The following is a 22,964-nucleotide window of genomic DNA, read 5'->3' on the forward strand; positions in this document are numbered from 1 at the left end:
CGGCCCTGCCACGGCAGCCACCCGTGGGCAAACAAATCAGTCTCCAGCGTGCCGCTGTCCAGCAACCTCGAATCTGTAGGGGAGGGGGGGGCGGACACGACTCGCGGCAGTATTTTGAATTTGAGTGCAGTAACCGTTTTGGCCACATTCTTACATACAGTGCCTTTAAGTTCATTAAGAACCTTTCTTTTTCCCAAATTCGATGTAACACGGGGTGAATAATTGATATACAGATGCTCATTTGGGAGGTGAAGTATTCTCTTAAAGAGATTTAAGGCCTTGTGAACATCATCCTATGTGGCTTTAGTTTTTAAAAACACAAAAAGGAACCACCAAATAACAAGTAAACATTCATTTCCTCGGGTGAAGCCTGGAAGTGAGGGAGGGTTGATGCCTCAATTGTGTGAAACTGAGACGGATATATGGCAAGAACACCCTCCCTGTTTCCCCTAAAGCTGCACCCGTCCGCCTAACTTTGTGACATGTTAAGCTTTTTACTCTACAATACAATGTACATTTTGCTCTTTCTGTACTGAAATGCAGTAATGGAGTCTGTAGCTCATGGGGTCTGCAGATAAGACTAGGCTCTATGACACTGTATTGGATCTTAAGAATGAGCATCACCATTTTTCGTAAAAATATTCAAAGGCAACGTTGTAGTACTTGACATCAATCTTGGTCTCAAGTCCACTCTCAAGACTATATTTTGAAGGTCTCAGTCTCCTCTCACACTCTACTACATTTTTACTTGATCTTGTCTTAGACTCAGACAAAGAGCTGTAGGATTTTATTTCAAGATGGGTCAAGACCACAACTGAAGGGATATCACTAAATTGCCTGTACAAAAAGGAGTGTTAAATAACGATGGTTTCGTTGATTTCAGCTCCTTAGTGTTGGTTTGTACTACTAGTGCTCATAGAAAAAAAAGACAAATCCCACACATAAAATTCACCTCTGCAATGCCTTTTTGATTATTTTATTATCAAGACATTTCTCATTGCTGAATGAAGGTGAATGAAGAGGAGTTTTCACTTGTTTTCTGTGGGTGTTTTTATGGGAATGTGGATCCTTCTTTGCATGTTCCGCATCTGATTGTAAGTGTGTCGTGCAGGTCTCTCACACTGGTCTGGTCTTGGTCTCAACTTGGTCTTGCCCTGTGTTGGACCTGGTCTCAGCCTCTCAAAGTCTTGGTCTTGTCTTGGTCTCGGTACACTCTGGTCTTGGTCATGACTTGGTCTCGATTTAGGTGGTCTTAACTACAACACTGCTCAAAGGTATTCCCCTTGTTAAAATGCAGAGTTCACATCAAATCAGTAACTCCCCTTTTCTAAGTCTAAACACTGCAATTTCTCACTGCATCTACTTCTGTTGTCTACAGTTGCTGTTTGACTCTGCAGCTAAGGGGCCCACAGCAAACACATGGGTCAGGAGGCAGGAACTTAGGGAGTCTCCATGCTTTGCTCCAGCATTTGGAACCACTCTCAACCTATCACAAATTCCTCTTTCTTGGCAGCTACACAGTTTTCCCTCTCTCTCCCTTTCCTCTTTTCATCAGCGCTGGCAGTAGAACTGTAGTCCACATTCTGCACTAATTAACAACCTTCGGTAGAAGACCACCAAACTGGTGAACTGGCACACTCGAAGCACGCTTACAGTAAGACTCTCTTTCACTCGCTTTTTATCTTTCTTCATTATCTGTCCATCCCTAAAGATTCTGTTGTGTTGAAGGTTGTGATGCATTAGTCAACCCAACTTTCAAGCTAAGACGGAGCTCCATGTAAAGTTGAGACCACACACACGTGCACTCTCTCAGACACACATAGTGAAAATGATCTATGCCCTTGCCATTGACCCTGCTACTAACTCTTGCATGGCAGCTAGCCTTGCAGTGAAAGCTTGCTGTATGTTATCAGAGTATCTGAATAAACAACTGCAACATCAACATGGGCCAAGTTGGCAGCTCTCTTTCTGTGACTTACAGAAAACAGTAAACAATACTTGTTCTCATGTGCTTGTAAAAGACTCTTTCATTTTTACACATGGACTGTGTTAGTACTTCTACCTTAAAGGGATAGTGCGCCCAAAAATGAAAATTCAGCCATTATCTACTCACCCATATGTGAGTTTACCAGTGCATTCAGAAATAGAACTTTTAGTATCATCAAAAATACAGACACTCTTCTTTCTATTAAACTGATAAAGATATTCTGTATTGAGGATGTATTATGTGTAGTGCACATCACATGTTACCAGGGGTCAGTTTCAGCTGGTGGAACAGGCAGCTTAGCTGAGAAAGACACTGACTGCAAGTGGTAGGGATAATGTTACAGGACTAGTTAACGGCCACAATGGCAAAGAGAGACTGCAGAAAAAAACAGCATATTTTCACACATCTATAGTTAAAGTTGGTGATTGTTGGAACAATGGAAAGACTAACTAAGACGTTCTTTGGCAAGTTTTGTTTTGTTTCTGCTGATTTTGTGTGTCTGAGGATGAGTTAATGAGGCAACTAAGCTAATTTTAGTTTGTTGTAGGAGAGAAAATTTAATTCAGATGGTGTATGGTTGCCACTCAGGGGTTGGGTTGTGAGGTTTGTGGTGGGGGGCGCCACACACAAATATTGTCATACACCGTATACCTCAATGAACTGTCAGGATGGAATGAAAGTAGGGAAAAGATAGATATTGCCTAAGCCTGTTAACAACACATCTGACTTCCAGGTGTCATTAAGCGTCCAAAATCATCACATAGACATGAACATGGTGTTGTCCCTGTATGTGATGCACATGGGTGTTACCATGGCAATATGTTTCAGGACATGGTGAGAATAATTAGGATAGTTGTTTTGACTTTGCAATGGGCACCATGCTTGGTACAAATGAGAGAAGAACTGGAGTGAGTGTGTTGTCTTTGCTGTTTTGCTGATTGAGGATTAACAAATAGGAAAGATGTGTTTTCCATCACACACCATTGTCTTTTGCTCCATGAAAACTAGCAAAGGAATGTTCAAAAAAGCCAACACACACACACACACACACACGGGAGCTTATACACTGGAATGCACACAAACACACACACACAAATAATCTGCGTCAAAAACCTCAAGTTGCCGGTCTAGAGCATCAATCGAGTCTCTGTTCGTTCTCCTCACCCTCCTAGTCTCCACTGCCATCTTCAACCACCAACATCCTCGCCACATAATTTGTCATAGAGCGACACAACCTAAAACCAGACAAGCAGCCTTCAAAGCGCACTTAAATTAAAATCAGGTACACGTTCTCCTTCGATAATACAGTACACTGAACAGTCTGGGTCGAGCTGGTTTCCATTCTTAGTCTTCCCTTGGGAAAGTTACTGAATAAGGGGGCAGAGTGGGAAGGTCACAGGCTGTCTCAGACTCTTGTCATGAAGTAAATTCTTAACATTTCTGAAATGCCTTGATTGCCAATGTTGCAAGCAAACAGTAGCTCACAAATACACAAAGTGCATTAATCAGGGCCATAGTGTCATGAAACTGGGACAGAAGTTAGAGAAGTGGTCTTGTGACCAAAGGGGCAATGTAAGTTCAAATCCCCGGAGCAGCTGGAGAAATGTGTTTGGGGAAAGTGAATGACAAAACCTCCGGACAACTTCTGTCAATGCGCCCTTGAGCAAGACACTCAATTCCCAAATATACTGGTTAAGGAGCTGAGAGCTCAGAAGTAGGAGGCTGCTCAGCTTCAAGGTGTGTGGTGTTGCTTGCATATGAAACAGGGCATTGCCGGTAAAGACTTGAGTGTGTTATTTCAACTTTCCCTAGGTAAATAAGGCGTATAAAACATCCCTGTGCTTTTGGAACCATCATGAAAAGTTCCAGACAAGGAAAGACAATTAGGACAATTGACAAAAGAGGAGAAACATTACACAGTGACAAAAGAGGTTTTTATTGTCCACCTTCATCTGACAAACTCAACTATGGGTCAGAGCTTGACAAGATAGCCCAAACATATAAAACAAGAGGCGAGGGGTAAAGAATGAAGGAATGCTAAGTAGACAGTGAGTCCAAAGGGACAGTTTGCCTTGTTTCCCAAAGAGATGCTCTGGCATGCCACTGATCACAGAAGCCTTCCAGCGTTAAGTGATTCTGAATAGCAGCAAGGGGACAGTGAGAGGACAGAGCAACAAGATTGCTGGACCAGAGCGGGTGAACAGTGCTGGCAGGGCCAACACATTGTTCTGGGAGCCGAGCAGGAGGCTATCACGGCCCCGGCCAACCGCTAGCCACGTGCTCCTCACCGCGGCCCGCATGAATTATTACATTTCATTCTGTTATCTTTCATCATGGTTCATTACAGACAGACAATTGAGCTTGAAGAGAAGCACCACGCTCAGGGGTCCCCCCAGATGCCCTCCGAAAAAGAGAGTGAGGGAGAGAGAGAGAGAGAGAGAGAGAGAGAGAGAGAGAGAGAGAGAGAGAGAGAGAGAATCCCTGCACTCTCCACTGAAAAGGACGGAGGAGGATGGACAAAAACACATTGTCCGTGGATTTAAAAAGGAGGCTTATGGCTGCTATGAAAAAAGAAATGTGCTTTTAGAAGGAGAGAAGAATGAATCTGCCTGCTGATGCACGCTCAATGAGATGTACGCTAGCGGAGCCATAGAAAAGAAGCGAGAATTGAAAGGGATGGAATCTGAGGCAAATGACACTCGAGTGTTTTGAAAATAACTGACAGCTGCACAATAGGACACCAAAACAGACTGCAATCTGCCCATAGATAGATGAAAAGACAGGGGCTTGAATAGAAGTGCGACCAAATACATACAGAGATACTGTCCATTCATAGCAAAAGTGGCTAAATAGACAGCCGTGAAAATGGACATGAAAGGTGAGGTTTTGCTCTGATAAATGAACCAAACAAAGAGATAACTACAAAGAATTCCTGAAACAATTAGGCTTTCTCATTTTAAGTACGAGTGCCACAAGTTTAGGCCTTGAGAAATATTACTTGCCACAGAATCACACTTATTATGCATACAAAAACATCCAGATTCACACAGACACAACAGCACAAATGCCACTAAATCATTTGTGTTCAGTAGGGGACATTAGTGGTGTTAGACCCAATCACAGCTGATTACAAACCTGTCTGAATCAGTGATGTATCCCGCAATGAATGAGCCATAACCATCCAGAAGAAATGCATGTGTAGTGGTATAATCACAGTGTCTCTTCTCATGAAGCGTTGTCATTAGTGTCTGTATGCATGTGTGTGCGTGTTCCTAATTCATTTGTGTGTGTGTCCAGAGAGGTGAGTATCAGAACACACTCCTCTTGTCACTCGCTGTTCGCTGCATAACACAGACATTTTCCATTCTGTCAGCGCAAGCAGCGAGCACACTGGCTCCTTCTAAACTCAGCCGCCACTTCATTAAATGACTTCAGACTCTTGGCAGAGTCAGTGGGAAAAGTCTATATTAACTGTGTGTGAGATCCACGGGGTGACCAACAAAGGCCATAGTTGTTCCTCTATGCTGGGTGCTGCTCGGGGGAATTCTGGGGCCTATCGGGGTACCCCTCCACTAGGCCCTCTGCCCCACTTGTGTCTCACACATGCTCTTGCATCTTCTCTCTCTCAGACCTCACATACATACATGCAGACACAAATAAACACACAAGGACGCACACTAGAGTCACATAAAGCTTTGCTGACTTTTGCCCTACTTTCCAGGAAATGGTGTTGCGACTATGAGTTACTGTAATTCAGCAAATATAAGGCCAGAGCCAGCCACAGTGGAGAATAAGGTGCATGTGTGTGTGTGTGTTGGTGGGGCACAGTTTTGACATCATTATGCAGGATTGATCGCATTACACAGGATAAGGACGAGTTATGGGTTGCATGGGGGAGTGAGCTGAGGGGGACTGTATGTGTTTAGACTGGAGAATGGAGGGAAGGGTAAGGGTTGATGTCTCTTCTCACAGTCCAACGCGCTGGTTCGTTTGTTTACAGGAGGTTCAGATGGAGAGAGGCAGCTTGATGGTACCTAATGGCCAGGAGGAGAAGCTGGCGGCTGAATCAAAGCATTTACTGTTGCTCAGGCAGGTCAAAGTGCTGGGTCATTTGGGAGCGGATGGGCAGAACAGCCAGTGGTTCAGCCACCATAGTATTCAGGACTTGTGTATTTTGTAATGTAAAGTGAGGAGAAAAGATTTCTAAGTAAAAAAATTCCACCAGTATTCACGTAGCAGTTTGTTCCAAAGCAGGAAGCCAGAGCACAAGGGCTCTAGTGCGGCAAAAACTGGGACTGTCCGTTGACACAAAGCAACAATAACTGTATAAAGGGGATCCCAATCCCAAGCATTGATCACCAGCACACCAACTGGCACACACAGTTGTCTATCATGACATCAATCCCCCTATTTAACTAATTATTACCAAACTTATCAGAAAAATGAACACTTGAACAAACATCAGCATGATAAGAACTACCTTAAGTGACAGAAACCATCTTTGGGAAAATTGATTTGATGTATAGATCTTGTAGTTTGGCCAGATCCAGATGTTTTGGCTTCACTTTTGCTTTTGGCTTCTTTTTACATGGTCTATGACACAAAGTAGGAAGTTTTCTGTGGTATCATTGGACTTTTTTTTTTAAAGGAGAGCTATGGTTTATAACAACTTTTGTAGCTTTGGTCATTGTTTCTATCAGCTATGATAACACTGTACTCAATTCCTGGGATCATGGAAAGAGGCAACATCACTAAAACTAGGTCAAACAAGGCAAGAAACATAATTATTAGGTTTTTATACAAGCAGTTAACAATCATAGAAGAAGTAAACAAGCCAAAGCAAAAATAAATTGTGTGCATATTACGTAGGAATGACCAGTTACATGGCATGTTACCAAAGTCAATAAATAAAACACACAATGCAATGAGTAGTATAACAAACAAGAGCTCATGCAATCCTAAACTATATTAATATAAATAACTCTTCAGTATCGGATAAGGTCACTCTTTAATATACATATTGCTGTTTGCCTACAAAAGCCAGTATTTGCCATGCTTTGAATCTAGATCAGACCTATATCAGTTTGAACCACACCAGAACCACATCATATCACTCAGATTTAATTGCAATCTTTACATCAAGTCACTTTAATTTCAATGGCAGCTCACTGAAGGAAAGATGCAGTGATGACAGAAATTCCAGCTGTTCTGGAGAGACACAGTAGAGCAGAAGTCAAATAGGGAGTGTCCAGAGAGACACAGACGAACACTGAAGTATTTAGGTGAAGAATCCTTGTTTAACCACAAAACATTATTACAGCCTCATCCGCGGTTTCACACCCGATGACAAACAGGAAGACAGATGCCAATAAAGATCCAGACTATTACCAGTATTACAATATTTCTTTTTCTGATGCTAATAAAACAAACACATACATACACTCATGGGCTCATGCACACAGAAAAGCTCAAGCTTCTAATGACCCACCAGATGTATTGAGATAGGTGCAAGGCACAGCAGGCAAAAGGACACCACAGCTGTACAGTCAATCAGTCAGATTGACTTGATATGCCAGTTCTAGTACTGGCTAACTTCTGTGGTGACCTTTACCCAATCTGGTGGATTTATTTGTTCTAATTAAGCAGGTTAGGACCATATGCCTTCACAAATTAAGTCATTTATCTTGATGTGACAAGTTGGAGGAGTAGAGGCCAATTACTCCCAGGAAAAAGAGTAATTTCTTCAATACCAGGAGGTGAAGAGTCTATCAGAGAGGGTTAATGTTTCAGGGCTTGTGCATATGCATAGTAATACACGTAAAATTTAAGCAGTGCGTGTAATTCTCAGCTCTATATGCACCAGTGCATGTAAATTAGTACGGAAAATATGTTGTGCAGGACTGCCAGATCTCACATATTAATCATGACACTCATGCAATTTATACCTGCTCACATGCTCTTATGCCACACGCAATGAAAAACAAAGTTATAATGTTGCAGCACGTTGCAGTGTACTTGGAGTGGCCAAAAAGGACAAAGAAAGACTCCCTTGACAGCAAAAATGTATTACACATCATATTTTAATTAGATAAAACCGTGTCCATATTAGGTTTACTGAGAAGCACAATGGATTTCTGCTTAAAATGTTCCTATGAAAAGTAAAATTTGGAGGGGTTTCACTGCATATTACTGTACAGGGAAAACTAAGCTCAAATAATAACATAACACATTGAAAATGTCGTCGTTTTTAAACTTTTATAAATTAAATGAATAAATATTTTCCTTCAGAGATTTGCATTTTTTTAATAAAAGCCTGTTCAAGGTAACACTGACCAAGACCTTGTAATGTCTGAAGTTATTTAACGGTACAGTTTTTGAGGAAAATGAAAGGGGAAGTCAGCTCATTAGCTCATATTTGTTGGATTTCTTTTGGGAAGGACAAATACACCACATGGTGCAGAAAAAAACGTTTTTTAAAAGCTACATGTACAAAGAAAAAGGTACCTCAAGCCCTGCATGTGCATACAGTATATGTCTCATATTCCAGTGTTGCCAGTTGCCACCATCCATGCCAATGCACAGTAGTGGTGCACAGTAAAGACTGCACTATACAATAAATTAGGTCCTGTGCCTTTGGTAGTCTTGCGCTAACCTGTGGAGTGTTAACACCAATTAACCAGGACACATTTGTGCATATGGTACTAGACACATGTGCCCACCTACACATACAAAACACGCAGCTTTAAGGAAAAGTTACATGTCTGTCCAACTAAACACAGCTTACAGCATGGCCCCTAGGTTGAAAGTAGTCCACAGTGTCTAGATCAACAGAGGCTGGAGTCAGCAGGGGCTCAGAGGTGGACTGATGCAGCCCAGCGAGTGGTCTCCTCCGCTAGCCCTGATAAACACAGTTAGCTGGGGAACTGGGATTGTTTCTCCTCCTGTAATCTCACTCACTGGAACCTCTGTGCATATACAGTGTAGTGATGAGAGTGTGTATGTGTATTTATGTGAGCACTTCAGAGGGAGCGTGGGTGTGTACTGTACAGTTTGTAAGTTTATGTGTGAGTGTGTGTGCACTGCAGATCTGAAGCTGGAGCACGACTGAGGATACAAGGATGCGTACAAGCACAACAGCAACACTCCCCCACACAGTTGTATTCATTCATAACTTTTCATCTTCCTCAAACCAAAGCCCTGAGGTTCCTTCACGTGTTCATTATCTGCCACACGCCAGCACAACATGTGACAATACAATTCGGTCTAGAGTTCATCCTCCATGTTGCCAACACCACACAAAGCTCACCTTTCACTGGAAACTCTTCATTAAGGGAAGTTTACTTTCAATTAAAATACACCACAAAAACGTGCGCACACACAGCCACTAACCCTTAAGTGACTCCCAAGCATCCTGAGCCATCCACCACATTACACAGGAAGATTCAGAGCACAAAATGAAGGAATAACACCAGGCAACAATATGGCTCAGTTCTTATCACCATGGGGTTTCGCTCGGAGAAATGTTTGGAGTTTCAAAATACTCCATTGGTCCTACAGTATAAGAGCATTCTGAATAGGGCTCTCTGTCTCTAATTGGCCTCTTTTACCTTTTTATCAGAGTCAGTTTCTGTCTCTCTCTCTGTCGAGCTCTGTGTGTCTCTTGCAACACACACACAACGCATGCACATACAAAAACACATACCCACGCACACTACATTCCCGTGTAATCCACATCCATCCTCTCTGCGGAACGCACTCTAGATTGGTTTTGCTTCTAGTATAAACTTCCAAGTTGAGGTCAGACGTTGGGGTCACAGGGGCCTACAGAGGGCCATGAAGCTTGACTTCAAAGAGAAACAGACATGAGCAGGGAAGCCGGCTTGTTAGTGCTTTCTCTGCCCTTGTTACACCTCTCCCATCCCTGACATGTCTGTGTCCTATTGTTAATGCTAGACAGTCAAGGCTGTGTTGGCTGGCTGTAGCATTCAAAATGTCTGACTTTCCTTGGATCCTGCACAAACCAGTGTTTTGAATCATGCAATGACATAAAATAAAAAAGCATATTTACCTTCTCTGATTGGTTGTCAGTATTCATTTGACTCTAAACATCACTTGGTAACTCAGGAATCAAATCTATGCTGTGACAGTGAGAGGCTTTTTCTGGACTGTCAGGGACCTCTATGATTTTTATTGATTTTGTGTAGAGAGGTGTGGTTTGAAATCCACTGACAGGCACAGTAAGGACTAGTTTAACTGCCTCAATTATTGATTCGGGCTGGGTATAGAGCTTTCAATACACAATACTGTTATAGACCAAAATGTGGTCGTAGCACTGAGCATCAAAAACCCCCAAGCACTGACATCTAGCATCAGATTCATAATCTTGTTTATCAATCAATCACTTACAACTCCAGTGAAATGTGATTGCATCAGGTCCTTTAGCTTGTGCACTGTTTTTAGCACTTTTTTTGCTTCTTCTTACATTGTTGGCTGCTGCTTTATAACTCTCCATGTTTCCGGATGGTTCTGCTAATCCATGGTTTTTGGGTGCGGAATGATTTAACTGTCCACCTAATGGATGCAGTGATCCACAGCAGGAACAGGACAACACCTCTTATTTCCACTGTCACACCAGTCCTTATTCACCGCAAAGCACACACGCCTCCTCTCCTTTTCTCACCACAGCCCTCTACTCTATCGCATCAGCATATAAAAAAAAGAGTTACCTTGGTGAATGGCGCTGTGGGATTTTAGTAATCAAAGGATGTTCCAGTTCCTGATATCCTGCTGGGAACTGATGTGACACGGAAGTCGTCCAGTTTATTTCCAACGTCTGTACAATGACTAGCAGGACACTACTTCAGTTGCATTCTTCACTTTTTTCTAGATGTTTACTGATGTTTATATTTGTGAACCTTGACCTGGCAAGCTCGCAGCTTTTTTGCAGCAGTCGGCAGGAGGTCATTTCCTCATACAGATGAGTGATACGCAGCCACATGCGACCACCGTCCAAAGCCAACCACAAAAAGCACCACCAAGACTTCCAAAATAAACATAAGAGCCTAAATCTGGCACAAATTTCATGGAGCTGCCAAAGGCAACTGAAATCGTCTGCACAACAGTCACACTCTTGCCCATATCCTTCAAAAATGGTTAAGAATTATTTTTTATTAATACTATATATCTTATTAGTTTAAGTATTAATGCTTTCATTAGATTGATAAGGAATGAAATCACATTTTGCAAATTTTAGACTGCACTTTTCAGCAAACTTCTTCAATGGCTACTTGTTAGACAACATTTGACATTCAAGAAGGTAAAGTAGAATGAAGAAAAAAGTCTTTTCATATTGGATCTCAAATTCAGGTACTCTATCAGTATATTAACAGTCCTAAAACTGATCTTTTGTTGCAGTGTATATTGCCTTTTGAACAAAAAAACAAACAAACTCTCTTTTGTTAAGTCATATAACTGAAGTTGACTGAAGCTCTCATCACATATAACCATGCCACATTGAGGTAATGTCCCTTACAGAGTACCTCAAACCCTCAGTTTCTGATTTCATCAACATGACTTTTCTGCCCTCTAGTGGTTATATTTGAGAATGACACCAATGTGTATAATCGATATTAACGGGCAACACCACCCTTTTCTAGCAGTGATACATTTACATTTAGGAGCCTATGATAATTCCTCGTGTGATTCTCAATTATACCTTTATGAAAATACTGTTCAGTGATGTCTTTTTTCTTCATCACTGCCACAGCATTTTATTGTATCAGGGGAAAAATGTCATGTCAATATTTATTTAGAGCTACTTTCCATCAAGGTATGAAATAAATGGGTTCCCCTTGTCATACATTTTAACATTTTAAAATCTTTATACTATTATAACAGTAGACGTGTTTTTGCAGTCACATTTAGAAAGTCATATCTAAATCACTCATTCTATTATTAACTTACACTAAAGCTGATTTAACCAAAAACACAAATCATATTACTTCCCCTTTGTATAATAATAAAAATAATAATAATAATAATAATAACAATAGTACAATCTAATTTCTGATAAATGGTAATGATCAGTGTTTTTAATAACATGATAACTTTCTCAGCTAATTTGCACAAAATGATAGCGCCACTTTAGAATTAGGTAACTAGAATGATGTCCAAGCTCTTAAAACCAACCATTACAAGTGGAATCACAAATCACACTACTTTTGGAAATCAGTGCTTATGCATTAGGTTGATACAACATTGTTGTGTTGATAGCCAGACAGATGTGTGTCTACTATAAGTTCTTAAATATGCATCACTGATTCACCAAGAGGGAGCACTTCTTGGCAAATGAAGTTATACTCACATAATGATACCAATCATACTAGATGTTGATGGGATGGCTCATCTTGCACAACTTTTCCCTGACCACTAGAGGTCAGAGTTTTACCATCTATGAACTACACCCTGCATAGACACCATGACCACATTCATTACACTGTCTCAAACGGAGTCAACAAACATCTGAAAACAGCAGAGTCGAAACCCAAAGAGCTCAAAGGGAAGCTTAATCCAATACACTCTCTTCCGTAGTGAAATTCAAAGTCACCGTTGTCCCAGGACTGCTTTTTTTTTTTTTTTTCAAAACAAATTAAACATTTACCAAAGAAATTCTTCCATCATTATACCAACAATACTTGTTTAGAGAAAGTGTAATTTCCTCCCACATTGAATCTATCCCTCTTTATCCATCTTCATGTACCTGTGTGTATCGTTCGCAAGTAAGATAAGTTTACACCCCCAAAAAAAAGAAAAAGAAAAAAAAGAAATCAGTTTCAGAGAAGTGGTACTGCCTACCAGTAAAAAAAAAAAAAAAAAAAAGTTTATCCGGCAGACTTCATGACATAACAAATGTACATTTGGGAAATGCACTAACACCCTTTGACGTATGCACTCAGGGGAATTTTCAGTGCCACAACATTGCGGTATCAGCAGCTGACATACCTACCAGACAACAAGACACATCTTAAAACAGCTGTAATGTGTGACATACTGTACTGACTACCAAAAACTACCAGCTTGTCAGTAACATCACCCGCAAAAAAAAAAAAAAAAAAGTTTCTACTTCACTGATTACTTCATAAACACAACATGACAAGCCTCAGCGAGCAGGCAAAAGCACACACTGTACCACTTTTAATAATGCAAAGCTGTGAATTTCAGTAAACAAATACAATATGTAAAAATATAAAGCAAAAAAAAAAGCTGTGTTACAGTCAATGCATCAATGCGTCCGTTCTTTCGGTTGGCATTCGCCCAGTGAAAGAGGCACATAATCTAGCAAGTGAAGTTAGATATAAATTTAGGCACACTTAATGGATGTAAAATTGTTTGAAATTGCCTTTTTTTGCTTTAATGCATCAAATGTAAAAACAACTTCTGAATTGCATTATTAAAGCTTAGCATGCACACAAACTGTAGAATATGAATACACAAAAGGCTGGAATATAACATGCTGACAGTTCATTTGACACAGATGTTTTAATGTGAAACCCATGTAACCGCATTCCAGCAGTACTTAAGCTGGCATAATCAGCATTGCAAAGCCAGGATGTTCTTCCTGCAGAGCAGCTGCAAAATCTCAGAGTTGATCCTGGTCCAATTCTATAGTAGACACATCCGTACATACAATCTGACACTGCTCTGCCTCCTCCTCCTCCTGCTGCTTCTGCTGCACTGAAAACATGCCAGCAGTCACCCACAGTGGCGATCCTTGACTCTTGGCGGCCCAGACAAAGAAGCCCATCAACCCTGAGGGTTGCACTAATGGTTACACCTAACATATGTATGGCAGTCACAGGTGGCTAGTTGTATGTCCTTACTAAGGGGGTTTATAGATGTTATTTGATTCTTTGCCAATGTTACCACCAAAATTAGCTAAAATTAGTTTTTTTTTAAAACATGGAAAAACCCATTAAGAATGGGTGATAAACTGCTTTACCACTGCCAGTCGACTAGAGCCTTGTACACCGCTCTGCAGCAGATAAGTTGCCTCTTTTTTTTTTTTAAATACCGAGTCACGTTCAACACCATAAACAGGCCAGAAAACAGGTTAGTAAACAGTAGATGGCAGCATGATGGCCAATGAAAATATCAGGGTTGCTACTTCTTTTTTGATATTTTTCTTATTCAGTCTCTCTCTCAAACTAACTTCTCGGCCAACTAATATTGAACTATGTTCGAGCACTGCTTGGAAGGAGATGGATGGTATTTTGTGGCGACCTGTCATTGGATCGCGCCAGCAGAGGGGTTAACATTAGGCCCGTTTCCACTGAAGAAGTTCCTGGTACTGTTTGGGGGGCAGGAACTACTACAGGAACGTCCTCTCGCTCGGCCCTCTCAACCGCCGTGTCTCCACTGAGAGAGCGGAGTAGGAGGGAGGTTCCTGTAAAGTTACCGGGCTCTGGATGTGACGTAATCGTTGCGCGACCATTTTGACTGGGGCGACGTAGTGGCGTAGGGACGCTGTTAGCTGTTAGCCGATAGCGGTGTCTGTAATAACTCACTAAACTCACAAAGTGGCCTGTGAAAAAAACATTTTTTCCAGCGGATGTCTTAGTTACAACATGATTGAGCTAATAGGAGTAGTGTCGTTTCCGACAACGGGAGGCTTTAAACAGATGACGTCCTGATGTTAGCTTTGCTGCTGCTGTTAGCTGTCCCTGTCAGCTGATGCTTTCTAGACATCGTGATTTCCCAAAACTGAATAAATACCACACATAGCAACACAAAACTGCTTTGCTAGCTCAACCATGTTGTAACTAAGACATCCGCCGGAAAAAATATGTTTTCCACGGACCGGTTATTGAGTTTGTTTACATGGCGGTGGAAGCTATGAACAAGCTAACCCTTGTCTGCTGAGTTTTAAAAATGCCGGCTATTTTGTTGCTTTCTGTTGACGTCACATTCCGCCTTGAGTATATCCAATCAGCACCAATTAACCCCCAAGCCCCAGCCAGGAGTTTTTTCGGGGCCGTTCTGAGTACCTACTCCGAGGCAGGGACTTGTTTAGCCCCTGTAAAAGCTCCGGAGCTCTGTCCTTCGGGGGTGGTTCCTGTGGTGGAGACACGCACCAACGGCCCCGCCCCGTAAATTTACCCCGAAGTTCCTGCGGTGGAAACGGGCCTATTAGCACGTTCACTGGGGTGTCTTCCTGCGGTGGAAACGGGCCTATTAGCACGTTCACTGGGGTGTCATACTTCCATCAATGCTGATTGAAGCCGATCATAGCTGGAGCTGATAAACACCCGTGACTACTGCAGAGTCATCCAACCCGGGAGTGAATGCTGAAGTAACCTTTCCCAAGAAATACAACAGCCAGATGTTAGCAGGTGTTGGTGTTTTTTTGGGCAATGGCAAAGGAGCTTATGAGTTGCCCCGTGGGACCCCTTTTCCCACATTTTTTTAGGGGGCCCCAGACATTTGCCAGGTTTGTCTCTTCTGACATTGCACCCCTGATCATCCATTAGAGAACTGTTTTATTTTCAACCTTGTCTCTAAGTTCTTGTCATAGACCAGCGCATGTTTATTCACCATTGTCAGTGTATTTTGTGCCTCATAGGCAGGGTCTGTGCACAACCCAACATCCTACACTAAACGAGGCTGAGAAGCAAGAAAAAACTACAGCTTTAGTTTGGTTTGGCTGCCAAATTTCAGTTTTTGGAGTTATTTTTGTGGAAAAATAAGTCCTTCTTACTTGCCTCACTTGTTACAGGGTCTGGGCAATGAATAGAGCATTTCTACAAGATACTGACGATGAATACTGAAAAGTGTAATGTTAGCTGTGGCAGTATAATGGTATTAAAGTTTAACAGGGTATACAGAAATCCTGACAATATGAATTTCAATACCGTCAAAAATACAGATGCTCATTTTCTATTAACCTTCTGAACTCTGTAATACAAATGGACCGCCAATGCCTACATTGTTATGTTTGCTATTGTCATGTCATTTCCAAAGGTATCCTTAAATGCTTCATATTCCTAAATGCAGTACAACCTAAGCTAAAAGGTTATGTAAGGCAATAAACCATTATAACTGATAAAATATATGAAATTGTGTCCTTAAAAAAAACACAAAACTCTGACATGTCTTTTCATTAGATTTTCAAAAATGTATCCATTTAGGAAATATTATTATTTTTTTGAGATATGCTAATCTTTATGAGCAGAGTGGAAAGGCATTTTGATAAATTCACCATTCATTCCTCTAGTGCCACTGTGCAATTTCATAATCATACTGGTGTCATCATGAGTGTACAACATGATGACACAAAAGACAGAGACCTTAGCTTTCTGCTGCAAAAAGAATGAATGGTCTACCTATTATGGTTTGTATGTTAGATTGCTATATATAAAGGATTATGCAAACAACAAACTCCAGCAACCATTATCGGCTAATACTGGGGTAATTATTGTAAAATACCATGTTTGCTCCGCACGTAAGGTAACATAAGGGCATGATGATGGGGAAGACAGAAGTCTTAGCTTTCTGCTGAAAAAAAAAAGAATGTTCTAACTATTCTGGATCTTCTTCTAGATTGATTTAAAAGGGAACATGCAAACAACAATCTCCCACAGCCGTCCACTGGCCGTCCATTCCATGGTTAAATTCATACAGAGATGCTGTATTGAGGATGTACTGTATGTTGTGCACATCACGGTCCACCAGGGGTCAGTCTCTATTGGTGGAACAGGCAACTGAGCTAAGACAGATGGCGACAGCGAGTGGTGGGGATAATGTTACAGGACTTGTGGACATCCAGCCAGCTACAGCAGAGACACAGACGACAGGGAAATACTGAATATTTTCACATCTGACTCGGTGAGTTACGGGTTCATTTCAATCAAACCAGATAGAGATGCACCGATCCAGCTTTTTCAGTTTCGATACTGATCCCGATGCTGTGGCTTTGAGTATCAACTGATACCTGATACCGATCCGATACCATGGTTGACCTAAAAAGCTATATACCTTTACATATACAACAGAAAAGACTAGAGGCACCAGGCATTGGTGACTACACAGTTCTTTCCTAAGATTAAATGAAACAAGATGAACTATTTGTTTTTAACAAAAATAAACAATTGTGCAACAGCAGTTGAAATAGTGTGAAATACCTCCACACAGCAGATTCTCTCCTTTGCTCCATGATGTATGACGTAGCTTGCGTCGCATTAGCTTCAAAGGGAAAGGATCGCCTCAGGTATAGGTTGCATTTTCCAATACCCTATCCATCTATTTTGATGATATCGGGGCCGATATTCGATCCAGATATCGGATCGGTGCATCCCTAAAACCAGAGCTGGTGATGGTTGAAACCGTAGACTAACTAACTAAACAACCAACAAGACTGACTAAGTTTTTGTTTTATTTTGCTTCTGTTGAGCTTGTATGAAGTGTGTTTTATGATGAGTTAACAAGGCAATTGGTCTTGCTTCAGTGAAACACAGAATACTATTACCATCATGCAGCGTATACCCCAGTGAAATGTCAGGAAGGTATATGAGAATATAGATAGCACCCACGCCTACTGCAGCAGCATATAGGCATGTCATACTATAAGAGTTTCTACCACGGTTTATTCTTGTCACCAAATGAGGAACCACAAAATCATACAAATAACCTAACTGTTAAGCAACAACTGATGTATGTCACTGATACTGCCGACTGCAGTACTTGTAAATTTAGTTGTCCTTTGCACTTCTGGTGTGGCAACCTGGTCACAAACACAACTGAAACTTTTCTGATAGTAAAAAGATGTTGACCGAATGAACAAACACTGTTCTCCTTTTTCCTCTATACATGAAGTCATGTTGTTCTTATTTCTTAACCACCTTTTCTTCACATGTACTTGGCACTATTCTGTGTTCCTGTTACATGAACAGCACCGAGCCAAAAAAAAAAGTCAATCCTCATTCTCATCAAAACAGCGGCATCTTCTCAGCACAACTGCATTGTGCATTTAAAGCAATCAAACCACCAAAACACTGCGGCCTGTCTGTCATTGCCTTGTTTGTGTTTAGGAAGCGTGCCAGGAAATGATGACGTCAGTGTGTTTCATGTGAGACAGTGACTCGGTTTGTTGTGAGATAAGCTAAACATGAAAACAAACAATTCTCATCTGCCTCCAAGGTGTCATCACTACTTAAGATAACTGACACGCAGGTTAAAGGTTTTGATTTTTATCTGAACTCCAACAGCAGTTAGAAAAAATCAATGTGCTCAGCATGCATGATCAGATCTATATATTATTTTTTGAAAAACACATGAGTTCAAGCTTCTTGCCAGCTAAGCTGTTGTTACAAGATTCAAAAACCACTATGGTTTATTTAAGTAGATGTGTGTTGGACCTATCAGTGACGTACGGGAAGTTTTCAGATGACGACCCGATGACAATGTGACTTGCTGTCACTCAAAACTCCAAAAATCTAAGTGAAACTAAGTACTATATAATGACCACAAAAAGCTAAGTGAGAACTGCAGGCCAGGTTTGTAACAGCAAAAGCACATTGACCATATGCATTTATTTTATTCTAGTTGCTTATTTCATAATTGTGGACTGACATTTTGCAGTTTACATCAGAGCAACAACAGAGGAATCTATGGGCCCTTACACACCAAGCTGACGGTCAGCCGGTGGTCAACGTTGCACTGTGTCCCGCACTGTTGGCACTAATCAGCTTTTCAGTTCAGTTCAGCTCAGTGCATGAGGAGAGAAACAGAAGTAAAGAAAGCAAACAAAGAGGGAGTGAGACTGAATCAAAGTTGTTACACTAGATAAACCTTTTTTTTAGCCACTGAGCTCTTCAGCAGAAACAGATTGTGACTGTTATTATTCACTTGGTAAATATCCTCATGTGTTGTTAATGTACTAACTGGTTAACTAGCATCTTGAATCCATCCTCTCAGTCTTCTGGTTTCCTTTTTTTGAATGATAAATACAGACTACCGCCACCTGCTGGTATGGAGAGTTATCTTGAGTGTAGTCTCTATATACAGGCTCTACATTCAGTGACTGTAGAGTCTATAGTCAAACCCCGGAGATCTTGCCTCCGGAGGAAGAGCGGAAGAGCCCTGGTTTCTGGTTGTAGGCTGTTTGCAGTCCACGTGATATTGACCTATAATGTTTGAGCCAGCTGCAGTTGTTGCCAGGTTAAACGGTCCGTGTGGTGAACTAACGAGGCGGAACATAATTGGCGTCACTGCAAACTCTGAATCCATTGCAATGGTTCAGCATATTTACTTATGGGCCTATATAAACGGAAGTCGGAAACGGAAATTCGCCTCCTCCGCCCAAATCAAACCGGAATGCCAAAAAATCAGGGGTCTGCCCCCAGAGGCTGTATCACTGTCTGCCGAAAGTCAGACGCCGAATACAGCCGATGGGTTCCGAGAATGTCTTGAGTGCAACTTTTTGGCTGAAACACAGGAAATGCAAGGTGATGCAAAAGTCAGCCATTGTCGCACCTAATTTTTTGATGTCTGTTTGGGATGTCTGGGCCTGAAAGAATCTGTGGAAAATGGTCACAGCATTTAACAATTGGAGACTACAGTGTTTCCACACATCGGCCTTAAGTATACAGACAGAAATAGTTCATGTGATATTTATGTTTTCGGTAACTGATAAATCATCAAAATACCTTATTTAGCTATTTTTGAAAATCCTTTCTGTTTTTCTTTACTTTCTATTGTATCCATTGATCTTAGAAATGTAACAATAGACGTTTAGAGGAAGCAGCTAAGTGAGAAAAATATCCTAACCACACATTTTTCTCTTTAGATTTACTCAGTATGGGTATCACTGCAGTAAAAGCTCATAGTTTACATTTTAACCTCTTTGCCACAGTGTCAGTTAACATCCAAAACAATATCAAGAGGCCAAAAGCTGCCAGCAACAGAGCCAAAAATACCACTAAGTGTTTTACGGTCCAAGGACTCTTGGAGATGAGTATATACCACCCGTTAAGCTTTTACTCAAAGCTGTTTGTCTAACAGAGACAGAGTAGCAACTGCTGGAGCAGTGATACATTTCTTCAAAATAGAAACCCACAAACAAACAGTACGGTACAATCAAGATAAAGTAAACTGCGCAAACTGTCCAAACCACAAATGCACTCAAAAGAAATGCGTCACAATTCTAGTGAAGTTACAGTGAAGAAACTCATGATTGCAAGTATAAAGTCACTCCCCCCCCACCAACCGGGCCTGAGGCTCTGCCAAATTCAACGATTCAGTTTCTCAGTCAGTCTGACAGGAAACTTGCCCTCCCCCTTCTTCCTCAGCCCCGCCTTCAGCTGAGGTGGGCGTGCTGAGGAAACACAGAGCATGCAGATGTTGACGTTCCACAACGAAAGTTGTGCCCACATCCGTTCAGAATGGAGACTCTGTAGCCTATAGCAGGCTGCTCAGACGAACAGTAAAACAGCAGGCAGCAAAACAGGCACATCCACAGCGCAGTACACGTTCAGCATCACTGGAGCTCAGAGACAAGAACTGGGATGGTTTATTTAGACTAGACAGAAACTTAAAATCAGTGAGTGTGTGGGTGAGTGACTCCGTGAGTTTGTGAGTGGGTGAGACACAGAGAGAGGAAGAGAGAGAGAGATTACAGGGAATGTACTTGTTAATCTGAAATTTAAAACCACAGCTTCCACTGACTGACTGAATGCTTTTGCAATGGTTTTATACATCATGAGGAGCTTTTGAAACATAATTGAACGTTTTAACATGAACTCTTCCTCCTGTCAGTGTCTACCTGCTGAGTCAGTAGATTGTCACATTTCCTTGTCTTACACTTAAAGCAATTCTTGATACCTACACTTATCACCACGCTGACACATTTAGAGGCTGCTCGGCTGCTTAATAACAGCTCTGTCGAACTCAGTCAGTGGGCAAATGCTGAGTGATTTTCAATGAACTCTGCTCCATCATTAGCCTGCTCATTGAAATTATTCACAAAATCAGTCAAAGGTGTGTTAAGTTTAAACCACCAAGTCTCTATACACTCTCTCTATACACCTCAATCACACAATCTCCTCCAGGTAAAATAGATAAATAAATAAATAGAGGCACAAGTGAAAGGGAAACTTCACTTCTTTTTGGCACTATCACTCCCACTGAGGTGGGGACATCACAACTCCCTTCAAACTCTATGTAAAGTCTCATCTGCAGATAAACTGTTTTCAACACGCCTGCCAAACAGGCTATTCAATCTTTCAGTGGTCTAACAGCCAAACTTCAAGCAAAGCAGACAGTAATAGTGTAACAGAGATTTATGGAGTGTGTCGGTAAACGGGAATTTAAGGTTTTACTGTAAAGTGGCGACGTCACTCGGTGCTGAGGCATCCTCTAACCTCATGTTATAAGAAAGCTTTAAATGTAGCGTCACATATTCTTTTTAGTTTTATGAAAATACTAAAAAATAAACTCTCCACATTTTTCCTCTTCACTCGAGAAGGTACGTGACAGATGTTTTGCACGAGCGCCACTACTACTACTACGAGTCACGAGAACACACATACAAACCCTCGGCGCGCGCGAGCTCACAGCGTACAAACACAAGTTTTAATGAAAAACTGCGAACACACACAACTTTGTCTCACCTGTTTTAGCACGTTGGGCTCACCTGGCTGCGGCACCGTCGCGCATTTTCGTAGTAAATACAGCAAAAGAGCTTTAAAACAGCGTGAGAGTTGTTTACAAAGTTTCACCGTGAACTCCGATTGGTCTGAGCGAAGTGTAGTCGACGCCCCAAACCTCGGTCACTGGGCGGAGTCTCAAACGGTGTTTCCTGGTCTCGCTGCCTTCCCACAGGCAGTAAACACGGTGAAGGAGGCGAGCTGCTGCACGTCAACGGTAAAATGTAAGATGAGTGACCTTGTGGTTTGTTTTCCTCTGCTTATACAGGATAAACTTACCCGTCCAGCTGCACACAGACACTCACGAGGAAGGCAAAATATGATCTATGATAACTGTCAGCAGGGGCGCGTTCAATGCCTATTGTGACAATTACTAAGTCACAATTTGCAAAAGCACATTTGGCACCCACGTCTCCGTAAGAATAATAATAATAATAATAATAACACAATTCTCAAGGCACCCATAGTATACACAAAAAGAAACTTTAGTGCCTATCTTGCTCAGTTTATAAAATCATGCAGATGTCATCCATAGATCATTTTCCATGCAGCATTGTAAATGTATGCAAGAACTGTTCAGCCAAAGACATTTGTTGTTACATGAGTTGATTGTGGTCTGTCAATAACATATTGTAAAAAGCTTACATGATGCAGCCTTATGCCATAAGATTTTTAGCTATCAGGTGAGCAGCACAATAACACAGTCCTTAGCTGTACCCCAGTGCTCACCCCTTTGAAGCTGCTACACATGACACTGAGAAAAAAAGTCCACATAAATTAAAAGCTGCTAAAATTCTTATACATTTAATTGGATTTTTACCCAGAGAATAATATATCATATGGCTGTGTTCTACAGGCTCACCACAACTAGACAAAGAGAAGCATGCATTCCCAGGGACAACCTGTATCACTTTCTGTGTTTGTTTTTGGCATCTAATATGCTTTACTGCCTTTTAACAAATAACGAAGTGCTGTCTTTACATCTGGCAGCTTACAGCCTGATTTACTGCTCTATTTTAAGGGACTGTTTTCCCCACACTGTTTGCATATGGATCTCCTATACAAACTGCCTTGGTGTTCACATTTCAAAAATCTAATTTTCTCATTTCTCAGAGTTATATTTGCCTATTATCACTTGGCAAGCTGTATACTGAAGTGTCAACACAAAAAAAATTTAATTATATATGCACCATATCTGAGACACAAGGTAGGGACACAATTCGCAAATGACAACACACACATCACTTAATTGGTATTGTGTATTGCAAAAGACTTGTTAT

At 41.3% G+C, this 22,964-nt stretch overlaps 1 protein-coding gene across 1 annotated transcript in view; it reads right to left on the bottom strand.

Moving 5' to 3' along the window:
- Positions 1-21,783, bottom strand: part of ccnd2a (cyclin D2, a) — a 183,844-nt gene extending 162,061 nt beyond the window's left edge. The window contains exon 1 of the mRNA XM_050074284.1: positions 21,649-21,783. The gene's annotated coding sequence lies outside the window, so the exon portion shown is untranslated. The remainder of the gene's footprint in view (positions 1-21,648) is intronic.
- Between the last annotated feature and the right edge of the window lie 1,181 nt (positions 21,784-22,964).

This window comes from Epinephelus moara, chromosome 20 (assembly GCF_006386435.1).
Source record: "Epinephelus moara isolate mb chromosome 20, YSFRI_EMoa_1.0, whole genome shotgun sequence".
In the NCBI taxonomy this organism is placed as follows: Eukaryota; Metazoa; Chordata; class Actinopteri; order Perciformes; family Serranidae; genus Epinephelus; species Epinephelus moara.